Here is a 16,230-nt window from a genome sequence, read left to right as displayed (position 1 = left end):
GAGCTTTTCTGTTTTTGTTACACAAATGCAGCCTGTTTTGGGGAGAACTTTAAAGGTTGAGGGGTAATCTGTGCAACGTCCTACAAAGTATTAACAGGAAAAGACAGGAAAAGATGAATTATTTTCACAGTTGGACATTCTAGAACAAGGAGCATAATCTGAGAATGTGGGCCAGGATATTCAGGAGAGATATTCGTCAGCGTTTCTACACTGAAAAGGTGGGAGAGGGTTAGAGTTCTCTTCCACAAACTGCAGTTGTTAAGTTTAAATCAAAGATAACATTTTTTTTATGGTGAAACAAAGGAAATGAGGAATATGCCCCCTATTTTAATTTGTAAAGCTCAGTCCAACACTCACCCCATCTGGAAACTACCAGCCTCCTCCTCACATTCTGTGGTCAGGAGATTCATATCTCGACAGTTTGCCCTCCTGATCCATGTATACAGAAACAAATCAATGTGTTGATTTACAGTGTAAATATCACAGCGTTGTGACATTCACACATTGTCACTAAGGGAGACCTGCATGCTCTGCTAAACTGTGCAGAGTATTCTTGTTTGAAATCTGATGCATGTTCTGATGACCTGTTCCCTGGCTGCAATTAGGATTTGGTCCAATGCTAACAGCAGAAAATGACTTGATCCAGGGAGAAGAGAAGAGGTTTTGTTTAGATTTAGATTAGATTACAGTGTGGAAACAGGCCCTTCGGCCCAACAAGTCCACACCGACCCGCCGAAGCGAAACCCACCCATACCCCTACATTTACCCCTTACCTAACACTACGTGCAATTTAGTATGGCCAATTCACCTGACCCTGCACATCTTTGGATGGTGGGAGGAAACCGGAGCACCCGGAGGAAACCCACGCAGACACGGGGAGAGCGTCCAAACTCCACCTGGAAATTGAACCCGGGTCTCTGGCGCTGTGAGGCAGCAGTGCTAACCACTGTGCCACCGTGCCACTGTCCAATCGACAGTCCAATTGCCAGTATAATGACTGAGGAGGGAGAAAGGTTTCTGATGGGATTCTGCATCAGATTTAGAGATGACATCTTTAAGAATGTATTGCACTCATTCAAATAGTGAGCTTGCAATCAAACAAAAATCACCGACTTCCTTCTGCTCTCCTAGGTGGGACTGTGAGCTCAGTCTTTGTCCAAACTCCATAATCTCTGGAGTGACTGGGCTGGAGGACAATCTGAGGTGGGTGTGAACGTTTTAAAATTAAATCTCACTCAACCCCAACCACTTCCACTCACACACTGCCATGATGTTTGCTGGTAAAATCTTATTGTTGTTCCCTGGATTGGGTTGGGGGAGTTTCTGCTCAGTAATTCACTGTATTTTCCCATTTGTCTTCCACAGTTAATTTGATGGCAATTGCAATCCTTTCCCAGGGAAACTGTGGTCTTTCCCCTTGCACTACCCGCTATCTGGTATTTATGGCAGCTGCCGATCTGATGGTCATTGTTACTGATGCTATACTGTGGAGATTTCGCTTTTCTTATTACCCACTGTCTTTCCTGGGCATCACACCAGTGTGTAGTGTCACTGCAATCCTGGTACATGCTGCTATGGACTGCTCTGTGTGGTTCACCATCACTTTCTCCTTTGACCGATTTGTGGCCATTTGTTGTCAGACACTGAAAACAAAATATTGCACTGAGAAAACTGCGACTGTGGTTCAAACAACAACCTGCACCCGGCTTTATTTGAAAAACATCCCCTCCTCTTTTCAATATGAGCCTCGGAGAAGAATCAACAATGTTCCATTTGACTGTAAAACAAAATCAGGCTCCCATACTGAGACTTGGTGGGTAGCATTAGATTGGTTTGATCCAGTTTTGACCCTTTTACTGCCATTCGCTTTGATTCTGTTGCACAATGCTCTGACAGTCAGACACATTCTAGTGACCAGTTGAGTCCGGAAGAGGCTGAAGGGTGAGAGCAAAGGAAAGAATCACAGAGATCCAGAGATGGAGAGCAGAAGGAAGGCTGTGGTTTTGCTCTTCACCATCTCTGGCAGCTTCATCTTCCTGTGGTTAATCGCTGTTGTAGATTTCTTATATAATGCCATACAAGGAATCAATACCATCGACTTCTCACCTTTGCTGTATCACTTTAGGAAAGCTGGTTACATGCTGCAGCTCCTAAGTTGTTGCATAAACACATTTATTTACGCAGCAACATTGCCTGGAATCAGAGTGAAGATCAGTATGACAGTTAGTGTCACACGATTTCCCTGCGTTGCGAATAAATGAAACTCCTCAGTGAAGCTGTCAGAAGGGTCCTATTATTTCCAGACCATGAAATGATTTTCTTCATTCACTTGTGAAATAAGGTTGTTGCTGGCTGGGTCACAGTTTATTACCCATCCCTAATTGCCCCTTGAGAATGTGGTGGTGAGGTGTGTTCTTACTGCAGTCCATGTACTGTTGGATGACAAACAATGTCCTTAGGGAGGGAATTCCAGGAATCTGATCCAGCGACAGTGAATGATCAGTGACATATTTCCAAGTCAGGATGGTGAGTGGTTTGGAATGGAACGTGTAGGGGATGGTGTTTAGATTAGATTAGATTACTTACAGTGTGGAAACAGGCCCTTCGGCCCAGCAAGGCCACACCGACACGTCGAAGCACAACCCACCCATACCCCTACCTTTAGCCCTTACCTAACACTACGGGCAACTTAGCAATGCATCTTGTAGATGGTACACACCTCTGATGTGACTGTCAGTGGTGGTAGTAGTGCATGTCTGACAATCAAGTGGCTGCTTTATCCTGGATGGTGTCAAGCTTCTTGAATGTTGTTGGACTGACCCCTCATCCAAGCAACTGTGGAGTATTGTATCACATCCCTGACAGCGAGTCGTTATCCCTGTGCAAGGAGAGAATTGAGTTGGGAACCTTTGGATTCCCCATTATCGCACAATCCAATGAAATTGGGCAGGAAAATGGAATTACCCATTGGGTAACTCCTATCAACTTGCAACCTTCTGTAAGTCTCCATCAAAATGAAATCCTTCGCAGGGTTCTGAAGAAATTAAATAGAAGAGTTGATCAGAAAAAGACCATTAAATACATGATCTCACTGCTCGGTAACAATTCAAGTCCCCATGCTAATGTGACAAACAGCCAACTCCTTATGCATCACTGTCCAAACCAATGACCACTTCAATCTAAAAGTACAAGGGCAGCAGATACATGGGAACACCAGCCCCAGCACATTCCCCTCCAAGCCACTCACCATCCTGACTTGGAAATATGTAACTGATCATTCACTGGTGATGGGTCAAAATTCTGGAAGTCCCTCCCTGAGGACATTGTGGATCACAAAATTCAGTCAGTGAGGGAGAGACGGAGAGCAGTAGCTCACAGCAAAATCCAAACCAACAGTACCATCCATGCACCTAAAAAAACACACACAAACACAGAAACGCATTCACATACAGAGAGACAAAGAAACACACACACACACACATACAAACACACACACACACACACACACACACACACACACACACACACACACACACACACACACACACACACACACACACACACACACACACACACACACACACCTGCTGTGCTGAGGATTGCAATTGAACTGAGGTCCCTCAGTGTGGAACATGCTCGGTGGGTAAATACCATGCTCCCTCTGCAATGTGGAAATGATGTATCTTTGAGCAGTATTCCTGACATTACACACATTAAGTAGAGTGTTTCCATTGCAGTTGTATCCAGACATCTCTGACTGAACCATTTCATGAGGAGACAGAGTGAATTGAATTGTACTTTTTGCAGCTTACAATGTTTATTGGTGTACTCTCACAAGTTCGAAATGAGAAAAGAGTCAAAGGTGGAGAGGATCAGAGCAGCACTGAGCATGTTCATTTCCTTCTCTTCATTTCTCAGGGACAATATTGCAAGGGATCAGGCAAAATTGCTTTGTCTCTCCAAAGACATTCTTTCAAGAAGGAAACATATGTGCAATGTGAGAGATTCGCAATCTTTGATGATTTTCCAAACAAAATCTGCTGCTTGTGCACTGCTGTGGGGATCCAACAGCATCACCCCTTCTGTCTCTCCATATACAGTCATAGAATCATAGAGATGTACAGCACAGAAACAGACCCTTCATCCAATCCGTCCATGCTGACCAGATGTCCCAACCCAATCTAGTTCTGCCTGCCAGCACCCAGCCCATATCCCTCCAAACCCTTCCTATTCATATACCCATGCAGATGCCTTTTAAATGTTGCAATTGTACCAGCCTCCACCACTTCCTCTGGCAGCTCATTCCATACATGTGTCACCCTCTGTGTGAAAACATTGACCTTAGGTCTCTTTTTATATCTTTCCCCTCTCACGCTAAACCTATGCCCTTTAGTTCTGGACTCCCCCACTCCAAGGAAAAGTATTTGTCTATTTATCCTATCCATGCCCCTTAAGATTTTATAAACGTCGATAAGGTCAGCCATCAGCCTCTGATGCTCCCGGGAAAACAGCCCCAGCCTGTTCAGCCACTCCTCATCGCTTAAATCCTCCAACCATGGCAATATCCTTGTACATCTTTTCTGAACCCCTTCACGTTTCACAACATCTTTCCAATAGGAAGGAGACCAGAATTGCACACAATATTCCAACAGTGGCCTAACCAATGTCCTCCACAGCCGCAACATGTCCTCCCAACTCCCGGACTCAATACTCTGACGAATAAAAGAAAGCATACCAAACGCCTTCTTCGCTATCCTAACTACCTGCGACTCCACTTTCAAGGAGCTCTGAACCTGCACTCCAAGGTCTCATTGTTCAGCAACACTCCCTAAGACCTTACCATTAAGTGTATAATTCCTGCTAAGATTTGCTTTCCCAAAATGCAGCACCTTGCATTTATCTGAATTAAACTTCATCTGCCACCTCTCAGCCCATTGGCCCATCTGGTCCAGATCCTGTTGTAATCTGAGGTAACCCTGTTCGCTGTCCACTTCACCTCCAATTTTGGTGTCATCTGCAAACTTACTAACTGTACGTCTTATGCTTGCATCCAAATCATTTATGTAAATGACAAAAATTAAAGGACCCAGCACCAAGCCTTGTGGCACTCCACTGGTCACAGCCCTCCAGTCTGAAAAATAACCCTCCACCACCACTCTCTGTCTTCTACCTTAGAGCCAATTCTGCATCCAAATGGCTCGTTCTCCCTGTATTCTGTGAGATCTAACTTTGCTAATCAGTCTCCCATGGGGAGCTTTGTCGAACGCCTTACCGAAGTCCGTATAGATCACATCTACCGCTCTGCCCTCATCAATCCTCTTTGTTTGTTCTTCAAAGAACTCAATCATGATTTCCCATGCACAAAGCCATGTTGATTATCCATGATCAGTCCTTGCCTTTCCAAATACATGTACATTCTGTCCCTCACGATTCCCTCCAACAACACTGCATATGTTAACTCTCTCTCTCATATATTTGTCTCTCTCTCTCTCTGTCTCTCACTGTCTCTCACTCTCTGTTCTTCTTTCTGTCTGCCTCTCTTTCTCAGTCCTTCCCGGTCACTCTGTTCTCTCTCTCCCTACCGTCTCTCTCTCTCACATACACACAGTGGCCGACTCTTTGTCTCCCTCTCTCCAGATTTTTCTCTTTTACTCCCTCTCTCTGTCCTTCTATCTCTCCCCATCTCCCTTCCTTCCCTCTCTCTGTCCTTCTTTCTCCATGCCCACTCTCTCTTTCTCTCTTTCTCTGTCACATACACCCTCTCTCCCTTTCTCTCTTACCCTCCCTTTCTTCCTCTCTCTCTTTCTCTCTTTCAGACCTGAATATGTTAACCCAGTTTTGAAAATGTTCAAAACTATTTGTGCTCATCCATTCTCACTCCACTCACAAATTTATACCCTTCCCTAAATATTTTGCATCCCCAAATGTTTGGCTCACTAAATGAGTGCCCCCACAACTAGTTTGCATGTCCCTACTACTGCCATGAGCCCTCTACCCTTGGACAAAGGTAAGTGAGTCTGTGTGGACTGACTGGCTTGTGTCAGCTTTAATGCCCCTTTAACAAGATTATTTTGTCCTTGGTTTTTTTCTCAAGAGTGGTCAGAAAGGCAAAGGCTCCAATATGTCTGGCAGGGGAGTGGCCAGTTCTCTCAGTTCAGGTTTTTTTTCCTGGTTGGGTTTCGTTTTTAATGGCGAGTCAGAAAACTGCTGGGGAAAAGCAGCTACAGTGAAAAGAGGTTCCATGCTTCAACAGAGTCTTACCTGAACTTTCCCTCTGAAACCTCTCCTGCTGTAAGGAATTGTATTTGAAGTTACCTTTTGCCAAGGGATGTGTTTATGGGATGTTGCAGAGAGTGGAACAGCTTAGTTATGCTGCGATAATGAATCAGTTGGATTTTTAAATAAGCTGTTATTCTAAATTAGGTGTTCATGTTTCACCTGTAGTACCATTTAGATTACTTACAGTGAGGAAACAGGCCCTTCGGCCCAACAAGTCCACACCGCCCCGCCGAAGTGCAACCCACCCATACCCCTAACCTAACACTACGGGCAATTTAGCATGGCCAATTCACCTAACCTGCACATCGTTGGACTGTGGGAGGAAACCGGAGCACCCGGAGGAAACCCACACAGACACGGGGAGAATGTGCAAACTCCACACAGTCAGTCACCTGAGGCGTGAATTGAACCCGGGTCTCTGCTGCTTTGAGGCAGCAGTACTAACCACTGTGCCACCGTGCCGCCCACGGTCGTGTTTAAATAAGTTCTGTTTTGTTGAAATCTGAGTGGTTTGATCAGCTGCATCACTCCTGGAATATCCACCCGCAGTCTGCCTTTAAAATACATAAAATGTTCAGTCTGCGCTACCTTCTTAAAATGTTTTGAGTGGGTCTGGACTGGTCCATAACAACAGCAAGATCCCAGTTGCAGGACTGCGGAAACTTTACCTCACAGAGAGAGTCCTTTAGATCCATCATGCCTGGCTCCCCCATTAACTGATCCTGGTCCTGTCTGGCTCTTCAGACCTTGCCCCTGAATGGCCTCATTGCATCCCCTTCCTGTGGAGACAGCTCCTCTGCCCTGTCTCACACTTTTCCTGTCGTGCTCTCCCCCCTCTATCTCACTCTCACCTACAGCAACCCCTCCCTCTTCTCCTTCATGTTCATGTCAAACACTGCTCACACCGCCCCCCCCCCCCCCCCCCGCCATCTCCTGCACTCTACTTGTCGACCCTACCCCCACCCCTTCCCCATCACTCACAGATGCACCACCCCTGGGCTGGAGAATATGGTGAGCATGTTCAGAGATGAGCTGGCCTGTTGACTGACCACTGCAAGGTGGAGTAGTTCAGTCTCTGGGAAGTCAAAAGCAGATAGCTACAGAACAGAGGGATTTGGGATTCCTCATCTGTGAATCAGAGAAAGCTGACATCGGAGTTCAGTGGATAATAGGGAAGGCAAATGGAACGGTGAAACCAAAATCAGAAATTGCTGGAAAAACGCAGTACTGAACCCAAAATGTTAACTCTGTTTTCTCTCCACAAATGCTGCCAGACTTGCTGAGTTACTCGATCAATTTTCTGAATTTGTTTCTGATTTCCAGCAACGACAGTTCTTTGGATGTTTTTTTTAACACATTGCTGGTCTTTATTTCAATGGGAATATAGTACAGCCTTCATCCTTTCAAAAGCAGTCTCACATTCTGCTAAGCAGACCACTTTTTTGTTTGTTTAGTTTACAAATTTGTTAAAGGCACAGATATCCAGCTCAAATTATGCACAAATTTCCAGTAAACTCACACATTCCTAAACATTTACCAATGTGTCATTTAGTTTTAGGAAAAAAGGGATTCTATTAAAGTCTTCACTTTTGCTGTCCTTGGCAATATCTGTGAATATGTGTGTGTGACTGCCTGCCTGTGCGTGTTTGTGTATGTATTTGTGTCTTTGTGTATGTGTATGGGTGTCTGTCTGTGTACATGTATGTGTTTCTGAGTGTCTCAGTAGGAGATATATTTAGTAAGTTTACAAATTACACCAAAATTGGAGGTGTCCTTCGAAGTTGAAGTAGTTGTAGGTTTGGAAGGTGTTGTCGATGGATTTTTGGTAAACGTTTGCAGTGCATCTTGATGCTACTCAGCGTCGGTGGTGGATGGATTGGATGTTTGTAATGCGGGTACAATTACAACACTTGAAAAGCATCTTGATGGGTATATGAATAGGAAGGATTCAGAGGGTTATTGATCAAATGCTGGCAACTGGGACTAGGTTTATCGAAGTTATCTGATGGATGCCAGCCACTTAAACAAAGTGTCTATTTCCGTGCTGTACAACTCCATGACTCTGTGAATCTTGATTTGCAATTCAAACGTAGCAAATTGCAATTGGAATATTTGGAGTCAAAGCCAAATCATTTGTTGCTGATTCACTCGATCAAACTTCAGGTCCACCATGTTTCTGTTCATTTCAATTGACGGGGTTGACAGAGCTTAATGGTTTGGAGATCAGTGTTCACATAATACAAGATGGATGGATTAGTCTAAGGATTTCCGTTAAGAACAGTCACCTAATATTTCCAAACAATGATAGTACTCGATCAGAATTAGAACCCGTTTCAATTGTTTGTCTTGATTTGCCTTGTAGAGAGGCAGGAATTGTTAGCATTAACAGTTCAGGTTGTTTATACCAGAGAATGGAACAGCACAAACTCCAGGCAATTGCATATATCAACTTAAAAATCAAACAACACCAGGTTATAGTCCAACAGAATTAAACCTGTTGGGCTATAACCTGGTGTTGTGTGATTTTTAACTTGGTACACCCCAGTCCATCTCCAAATCATGTCATATATCAAGGGAATACATGGGGCTGAGGGCGGGGTAGGGGTTAATTGTTTTTAACGAAGTGTCCCATTTCATCAAGGTATGTAGGTAATCCCTACCATCTTCATTGAGTAGTTACTATTGGCTGTGCACTGCCTGAGGGGCCATTGGAGCCAGATTCAATCATGGCTTTCAGGAGAGAGTTAAATGATTATCTGCAGAGAGATTTGCAGGGCCTGCATGGGGAAAAGCATGGCGAGTGGGACGAGGGAAGGAGCCCATACAAAGTGACAGCTGATGCAGACAATGCGGGGCTGCAGTACCTCCCTCTGTGCTGCACCATTCTCTGTGCACAGCTCTGTCCCAGTGGGTTGCTGCAATCTCATTGATACTCTGTCAGAGACACACGACCGGCTTGTTCGTGACGTACACTCAGCCCCAGCGCAGCTGATTGGTACATTACTGCTCATCTACATTCACTATCAAACTGGTTCATAGAAAAGATGAGATGAAATCACCTGGATAAATGGATCGTTTACTCTGGTTAGAAGATTTGGAAATAACTAGGCAGCAATGAAACTGTCAGCCGTGAGCTATAGGTCTTTGGTCACAGTCAGGCTGGTAGAAATGCAGGAAGCGGCTGGGTCCGAAGGTAGTCACGGATGCGGCAAGTATCGCTTCTCGGCCTTTTGGCTAAGATCATGTGTAGTTCTGTTCTTGTCAGTTTTAATATCTGATATGTCCCTGACTAAGGGACTGAATATTAATCTGATTTTTGCAGGAAGGAGTTGTGTTAGGAGCTTGCTCCACTAACTCCACGCATCGTCCCGGTATTGCAGTGTTTCTGGGAATGGTGTGCCCCTCATTAAAGAATCTGAAAAACAGCTTTATTTGTCCTCTTTTTGTTGTGCTTTTGCTTTATTCCTTATATTCCGAGTACGGACAGTTTTCGTTAGTCAAGTCAGACTTGCCTTCGTGCAAATCAACTTGTTCTACAATCCGATTTGTCTGAGTCTTTCAGCGTGTTATGTTCAGCACTCACTCTGTGTTATCACTTCATCCCTGGAACATGCCGCCCCTTCCCACCAACTCCAATTCCGAACAACAAAAGTAAAACAAATTCTGGATTAGTGGTGCTGGAAGAGCACAGCAGTTCAGGCAGCATCCAAGGAGCTTCGAAATCGACGTTTCGGGCAAAAGCCCTTCATCAGGAATAAAGCTTTATTCCTGAGGAAGGGCTTTTGCCCGAAACGTCGATTCCAGCATCATTGTTTTTACCTCAAAAGTAAAACAAAGTTGCCCACCAGCTCTACCTAATGGCAAACGGCATTTCAGAAAACAAAATGGAGAACATGAAGCTATTGAAGTAATCAACAATTCGGACTTTGATGATGATAAGAATCACTTTGATGTATTAAATGAGAGATTTTGAGAACAATGTGAAGCAGACAAAGATCTGATGTATTTGAAGCACAGAATCAGAGAGATGTGCAGCACAGAGACAGATCCTTCAGTCCAACTTGTCTATGCTAACCAGGTATCCTAATCTAGTCCCATTTGCCAGCATTGGCCCATATCCTTCTAAATTGTTCCTGTTCATATATCCATCCAGATGCCTTTTAAATGCTGTAATTTAGTTTAATTTAAATGCCTCCACCACTTCCTCTGGCATCTCATTCCATACACGCACCACCCTCTGCATGAAAAAGTTGCCCCTTACATCCCGTTGAATGTTTTCCCCTTTCATGGTAAACCTATGGCCTCTAGTTCTGGACTCGCCGACTCCAGGGAAAAGAACTGCTGATCTCTACATTATACAGAGTGACTGCTACACTCTATATGATACACAGGGACAGCTATTGTCTATATTATACACAGGGACTGGTGTTCTCTACCTTTTAGAGAGTAGCAGTCGCAGTGTATAATATAGAGAACAGCAGTCACTGTGTATAATCTAGAGAACAGCAGCACCTGTGTATAAGATAGAGAAGAGCAGTCCCTGTGTATATGAGACACAGGGTCAGCTCTTGTTCATATTACACACAGGAACAGCTGTTCCCTGTATTATACACAGGTGCTGCTGTTCTCCAGATAAGACACAGGAACTGCTGTTCTCTTTCTTATACACAGGTACTGTTGTTCTCTATGTCATACACATGCGCTGCTAATAGACAGAGGGATTGCTGTTCTCTATAATATAGATAGGGACTCATGTTCTCTGCATTGTACAACGTGACTGCTGTTCTCTATATTTTCACAGGGACTGCTGTTCTCTATCCTATATCCTGCTGTTTTCCGGAACTATAGACTGGTGAGCCTGACGTCAGTTGTGGACAAGTTAGTGGAGGTTACCTGACATACAATGATAGCCGCGCCTCCGGCCTGGGTATCCTGTTGAGAGGAGGCAACTTCACCATCTCCGAGGTTAAGGAGGTGGTGGGCGGGCGCCTCCTCGTTGCCGACGTATGTACGGGAATGCTCCCCTGAGACTGATTAATGTGTTCGCCCCATTGGGTAAGAGTGAATGGTTGGCCGTCCTGCAGCAGCTTCCACTGTTGCTGGCTACGTCCAGGCCAGTCATTCTGGCTGGAGACTTCAACTGTATCATTGATGCAGACGGACGATCCGGCGGAGGGGGGCAGTAAACTGGACACCACGTCCAGAATCCTGATGGACACGGTAAAAGATGCCAAGCTGCACGACGTCTTCAGCATCCCTGCAGACGGAGCGTAGTGCAGATACACCTGGTCACGGGCAGACGAGTCTATCCGCTCAAGGATAGATTACCTGTTTGTGTCCCGAACCCTCTCGGTCAGATCCACCGACGTCAAGCCGGTGTTCTTCTCCGACCACTGCCTCCTGTTGGCCGACTGTCACCTACAGGGTGAGCAGCGGGCTGGTAAGGGAACGTGGAAGCTGAACATCAAGCTGTTGAGGAGAAAGTGAGGACTGCAGATGCTGGCGATCAGAGCTGAAAATGTGTTGCTGGAAAGGCGCAGCAGGTCAGGCAGCATCTTGGGAACAGGAGAATCGACGTTTCGGGCATAAAAAGAAGGGCTAATGCCCGAAACATCGATTCTCCTGTTCCCTGGATGCTGCCTGACCTGCTGCGCTTTTCCAGCAACACATTTTCAGCACCAAACCGTTGACCCCGGGAAACATCGAGGAGCTAAAGAGGGATTACGCAGGTTGGAGAACCGTGAAGCTCCTCTTTGAGTCCCCAGCGGACTGGTGGGAAATAGTAAAAGGGAACATCAAGAGGTTCTTCATCCTCAAAGGTGTTCAGGAGGCGAGAGAGAGGCGGGGAAAACTGTCCCAGCTCCAGGAAAGTATGCAGAACCTGCTCCTGCTGCAGACGATGGGGTTGGATGTCACGGAGGACCTCAAGGAGGTGAAGGGCCAGCAAGCCTCGCTCTTTGCTTCGGAGGCTTCCAAGATAATCTTCCGGTCCAGGGTCCGCTCGGTGGAGCAGGACGAGATGTGCACACGTTTCTTCTTCCAGAAGGTGCACAAAGAGAGCTCCGTGCTCAGCAGCCTGGAGGATGAAGATGGCTCCGTAACGTCATCTCAGGCTGACGTCATGAGGATCAGTAAATCCTTCTACGCCAGTCCGTATGACGCGAAGCCGACCGACAGCGCGGCCTCCCAGTCGTTCCTGTTCTCTATCATGGAGGTCTTAGACGACAGAACACGGGAGAGGCTGGACCATCCACTATCTCTGGACGAGCTGACCAAGGCCCTCGAGTCCTTCGAAAAGAATAAAACTCCCGGAAGCGACGGCTTACCGGTCGAGCTCTATTCTGCTCTGTGGGACTTGATTGGCCAGGACCTGCTGGAGGTGCATGTCAGTGTGCTTCAGGCAGGTACCATGAATGAATCCATGAGGAAAGGCATCATCTCCCTCATCTACAAGAAGAAGGGGGAGAGGGAGGAACTCAAAAATTGGAGACCAATCTCACTGTTGAATGCGGATTACAAAATTCCGTCAAGGGTAATCGCCAACCGGGTCAGGTCGGCTCTAGAGTCGGTGATTCACCCTGACCAAACCTGTGTTGTGCCGGGCAGGAAGATCGGTGAGAGTCTCGCGCTCCTCAGGGATACAATCGCCTACGTGCAGGACAGAGGGTTGGACACCTGCCTGATCAGCCTGGACCAGGAGAAAGCCATTGACAGGATATCACACAGGTATATGAGAGATGTTCTCTCCAAAATGGGCTTTGGGGAGGGAATCTGCAATTGGATCAGACTGCTCTACACCAACATTGTCAGTGCAGTCTCAATCAATGGGTGGGAATCAGATAGCTTCCCAATCAGATCTGGAGTCAGGCAGGGCTGCCCTCTCTCTCCTGCCTTGTTTGTGTGCTGCATAGAGCCATTTGCCGAGTCTATCAGGAAGGATGCGAGCCTGAGAGGGGTGACTATTCCTGGCAGCAGGAGCCTGCAGGTTGAGGCCTCCCTGTGCATGGATGATGTCGCCGTTTTCTGCTCGGATCCGCTGTCCGTGCGCAGACCCATGTGCATATGTGACCAGTTCGAACGGGCCTCGGGGGCCAAGGTAAACCGAGGCAAGAGCGAGGCCATGCTCTTCGGGAACTGGGCCGACCAATCCTCTGAAGGTGCTAGGTATTTGATTCGGGGGGGCTTGGGCGTGCGCCAAGTCTTGGGAGGAGCGGATCAGCAAATTGAGGCAGAAACTGGGCAGATGGACGCTACGGTCGCTCTCCATCGCGGGAAAAAACCTGGTCATCAGGTGTGAGGCACTGTCATTGCTGTTATACGTGGCACAGGTCTGGCCTATTCCCAGAACCTGTGCCGCTGCAGTCACCCGGGCCATCTTCCAGTTCATATGGAGGTCAAAGATGGACCGGGTCCGAAGGGACTCGCTGTACAAAGATATAGGCAACGGGGGAAAAAATACACCCAATGCCACCCTCACCCTGATGGCCACCTTTGTGTATGGCTGCATCAAGCTGTTCGTGGATCCCCGGTACGCAAATACCAAGTGTCACTATGTACTGAGGTTCTACCTGTCCCCGGTGTTGCGAAGGATGGGCCTGGCCTCGCTGCCGCGGAACGCTCCGAGTAGTTGGACCGTTCCGTATCACCTGTCCTTCGTGGAGAAGTTTATGAAGAAAAACACCTTTGACCACAAGTCCATCAGGGAGTGGTCAGCACGTAGTGTCCTTGAGATCCTTCGGGAAAGGAGAGGGCTGATCCTATCGAGCGGTTCCCTGAGCAGACTGTCAAAGCCATTTGGCAGAATGCCTCATCACCAGAACTTTCCAACAAGCACCAAGACATGGCTTGGCTGGTGGTGAGAAGGGCTCTGCCTGTGAGATCCTTTATGCGCGCCCGGACTCAGGCGCACCGCACGCTGCCCTCGAAGCGGCTGCAGGGGGGACGAGACTGTCACACATCTCCTTCTGGAATGTGCAGAGGAAGTCTGGAGAGGAATGCAGTTGTGTTTGTGGAGGTTCGTCCCGAGCAGCGCCGTGACGCGGGACTCCGTGCTCTACAGCCTGTTCCCCGGGACGCACACCGAGACGAACATCAACTGTGCCTGGATGATCATCAACTCGGTGAAGGACGCTCTCTGGGTGGTCCGAAACCTGTTGATCTTCCAGCTGAAGTTGACCCCGACTGAGTGCTGCAGACTGGCACATTCCAAGGTACAGGACTACGTGTTGAGGGACGCACTGAAGCTTGGGGCAGCTGCCGCCAAGGCACGGTGGGGAAAGACCACTGTGTAAAGTCTGCCTGCCTAACGAAGAACAGGGGGCCCATGCAGTCATTTGGGCTCTGCTGATGCCTCAGCTAATTATATGGGCATATGATAGAAAAATGTACAGACCGGTATAAAAATGATAAATTCTGATCTCTGTATGTACATGTTAACATATGTATGGCATGGCCAACTGTACAGACCATCAAATTATTTTATGAATAAATTATATTTTTGAAATAAAAAAAATCTACCAGCGACTCTACTTTCAAGGAACTATGAACCTGCATTCCAAGGTCTCTTTGTTCAGCAAGACTCTCCAAGACCTTACAATTCAGTGTGTGAGTCCTGCTCTGATTTGCTTTTCTAAAATGCAGCACCTCACATTTATCTAAATTAAACCCTATCTGCCACTCCCCAGCCCATTGTTCCATCCGATCAATATCCCATTGCACTCTGAGATACCCTTTATCACTGTCCAAAATACCTCCAATTTTGGTGTCACCTGCAAACTTACTAACTGTACCGCCTCTATTCACATCCAAATCATTTAAATGAATGATAAAGCAAATCCAGAGAAAAAAAAATCCAATTCTCTGGGTGTGAATATGCTCTGTGTAAATCCTGCCCTATAACTCCCTACCAGAGAGGGCTGCACATGCGTCCCGCTGAAGTTTTCCCCCTACAAAGCTGGCGGCTGCACGTGTCCAGTGAATCGTTGCTCCGAATAAAGATGGTGGTGCTTACTCGAGTCAATCGCTGGATGAGGCATTTTCCCGTTTACTGCAAAAATGAGACTGTTTCAAATTTGTATTTTCTGATGTGCACCAAATGTCTATAAAATCTCTCAACCCATACCAACACCATTTCCCTCACGCTTCCTGTTGTTTATTTCTATCTTTACCAACAGCTCTCCGTCCACACATCCCGAAACGACCGTGAGGATGATCACGTGGTATAGTCTAGTCCCGCCCCTCATTCACCCTGATTGGTCGGAGGACCAACTGCCCCGCCAGGTCCTCCAGCTCTGTCCCTGCCTTTTCATTGGTCCGCCGCTGACATCAATTACCCGGGGCCCATTGTTGGCTGGAGCATGCGGATTGCTTCGTGGCTAGTGTTGCTATTCATGAGTTACAAGAGTTAAAATGTCAACACCATCTCAAAACCACCTGATGAAGAAGCAGCAAACCTAGTGCTTCCAAATAATCTTGTTGACCAATAGCCTGGTGTTCTGTGAATTTTACTTATATCCATCCCAATCCAACACCTCCAAGTCACGAATGAGGGAGAGATAACATAAGAACTAGGAACAGTAGAAGGCCGTCCTGCCCTTTCAGCCTGCTCTGCCATTCAATACGATCATGGCTGATCATTTCGTGAACACAGAACCATTTACGCACGTTCTCACCGTGTCCATTAATTAATTACTTTTTAAAATATCTAACCTAGCTTTATAAACGTTTACTGAACTAGCATCAACTACTTCCCTGAGCAATGAATTCCATAGAGGTCAAGAAGTTCCTTCTCAATTCAGTCTTAAATTTACTGCCTCTAGTCTTGTGGTGATGCCCTCTTGTCCTAGCTTCACCTGCCAATGGAAACATCTCTCTACTTCTATGTTATCCATTCCATTCATTATTTTATATGTTTCCATTCTTCTGAATTCCAATGAATATAATCCCAATATA

At 46.5% G+C, this 16,230-nt stretch overlaps 1 non-coding gene across 1 annotated transcript; it reads left to right on the top strand.

Moving 5' to 3' along the window:
- Positions 1-9,493: 9,493 nt before the first annotated feature.
- Positions 9,494-9,684, top strand: LOC148146507 (U2 spliceosomal RNA). The gene has a single exon (XR_015760857.1). It is a non-coding gene; the product is annotated as a U2 spliceosomal RNA (small nuclear RNA).
- Positions 9,685-16,230: the final 6,546 nt, after the last annotated feature.

This window comes from Chiloscyllium plagiosum, unplaced genomic scaffold, assembly GCF_037043375.1.
Source record: "Chiloscyllium plagiosum isolate Xiang-an unplaced genomic scaffold, Cpla_swu_hap1 HiC_scaffold_21, whole genome shotgun sequence".
In the NCBI taxonomy this organism is placed as follows: domain Eukaryota; kingdom Metazoa; phylum Chordata; class Chondrichthyes; order Orectolobiformes; family Hemiscylliidae; genus Chiloscyllium; species Chiloscyllium plagiosum.
The sequence above is the reverse complement of the archived record's forward strand: the minus strand, read 5'-3'. Positions and strand labels throughout refer to the sequence as shown.